General features: G+C 39.0%; 1 long non-coding RNA gene across 1 annotated transcript; it reads right to left on the bottom strand.

The window, feature by feature from the left end:
- Nucleotides 1-450: 450 nt before the first annotated feature.
- Nucleotides 451-1,592, bottom strand: LOC135715089 (uncharacterized). The gene is made up of 3 exons (XR_010518930.1): nucleotides 1,366-1,592; nucleotides 1,197-1,265; nucleotides 451-1,130 (listed from the first exon to the last, which is right to left on the bottom strand). It is a non-coding gene; the product is annotated as an uncharacterized LOC135715089 (long non-coding RNA).
- Between the last annotated feature and the right edge of the window lie 363 nt (nucleotides 1,593-1,955).

Below are 1,955 nucleotides of genomic sequence, written 5' to 3' on the forward strand. Positions count from 1 at the left end.
TATTGCTCTAACTTAACCGAGTTAAAATGTACATCCAATTAAAAATAAATTTTAAAAATTTCGAAATGTTGTGTAATTTAAACTTAATGTTCAAGATTAATAATGTAATTCAATTTTGCGTTGGGCGCCAATGTAACCATCGTAGAACGTCCTCTGTAAGAACTGCTGCAAACGCAGTGGCTTATGCGCCACTCTCGATAACGAGAGACCACTGGTCGTGTTTAATAAGGTTGCCCGACTTAACTGCTAGGAGCATGAGCGAAATTCTCCAGGGATTCTCAACGGTTTTTTCAATGAAGCTAACACATCTAGATGGCCACAAATTTCCTAATAAAGGTAACCGAGGTGGACGTAAAATAAAGAAAAGTGAACGCAAAGTGAATGTGCTCGAAGTGAAGATGTTGCAAAGCGAACGGTAAGCAATAATTACCGTATGGACTGATTCACCACAGGGCTCTTGGTTCGGGAATGAATTACAAAAGGTAAGTTATGTTAAATTCATTTTCATGTATATTAATTCTTTTTTTCTTTCAGCATAGCGGTGTATGTGTAAGTGCGAGTGTTGATTTGTGTGTCATGGCCATGGGTGAACATTAAAGCCCTACAGTAAAAGTATGGACGTCTGTCATAAGTTGTTCCAATCGAACCGTCAAAATGCACCGCTTTGCTCGATTGGAACAGCTTTTTTCAGTTTTGTGGTGACAGTCGTCCATACTTTTACTGTAGGGCTTTAGTGAACATACCTGCGCAGGATTTATGTTGGCTGTCAGTTGGTGATCTTCAGCCGGGGGCACACGGATGGCGTGCGATGAGTTCACCGAGATGGTCGAATTCGTCTCCTGACCAAAACGAACTGGACGCTTCGAGTCGTTAGCGTCGCCGGGGGATACTTCTTCAAACAGCGGCCGAACTAAAGGTGCGGGGGAGGATGTCGGCAAGACCGGTACTCTACCCGATCATTCGTTTCCGAACGCAGGCAGGCCAGTCGATTCTTCTCGACCCCGTTTGACTACCAGCAATCTGGCGGGCCAAGCGAAGCTCCACACCGGTCCTTCGTCACGCGCACTCAATCAAAAGATGGCGGAAAAAGACGAGCCTTTAGGCCGTATATTAAAAGCGCCCGTTGGACGCTGATGTCCAACGCGAAAAGAATATTAGAATAATGTACACACAAAATAAATTGTAATATAATTTACCTTTTAATTTAGTACTGAAAATTCACGCGAGCAGTGTGTTCACCCTTCGTGATACACAAAGTCTGGAATCTATTATTAAATTAAAACACAAAAGATACAATAGAAATTAGTTCACTTCTAGCATATTTAACAAAGATCCTACTTTTAGCTTCACTTTCCAATTACACACCTCAAGATAAATTCAAAAAAAAAAGAAAGATAAATTATAATCACTGAGCTCACTACTGCTCACAAGCCGACTTGAAATTGAAATGATTTATATGATCATCAAAATCAACTATCAAGCTTCAAATTTAATAGTCATCGTTTTTTTTTCCTTGGACTTTACAACTACTTATTCAATTAAATTGCACGAATTACCACAGTATACCGTAATTCTAAAATATGTGGGCCATCTACGTTTAATCCTAACACTAATAATCTGTACACAATATACGCAAGAGCTTTTACCCTAAATTTAATAAGCTTTTTATAGCGAGAGAATCAGGCAGCTGGATCTACAGTTCATTAAATTTAATTACTGCTATAGAATTTTGGCATAGGGTATACGTCCCTAACCTCGGTCTAATATGCAGCCATAGATTACGTTTTTAATCATAACTCATCAATTAATTTACCTGCAAACGATATTCTACTGCTAAATGGTATGCTTAGATATGCTTATCATGTCGTTTGCTATCAGGAACCGCAAAAAGTTGAAAAACTTACTTTTTTTAAGACAAAAACTCACCAGGGAAATGTATGTAATATCGGTCTATT

This window comes from Ochlerotatus camptorhynchus, unplaced genomic scaffold, assembly GCF_037179485.1.
Source record: "Ochlerotatus camptorhynchus isolate MF236.1 unplaced genomic scaffold, CSIRO-AGI_Acam_v1.1 ptg000801l, whole genome shotgun sequence".
In the NCBI taxonomy this organism is placed as follows: Eukaryota; Metazoa; Arthropoda; class Insecta; order Diptera; family Culicidae; genus Ochlerotatus; species Ochlerotatus camptorhynchus.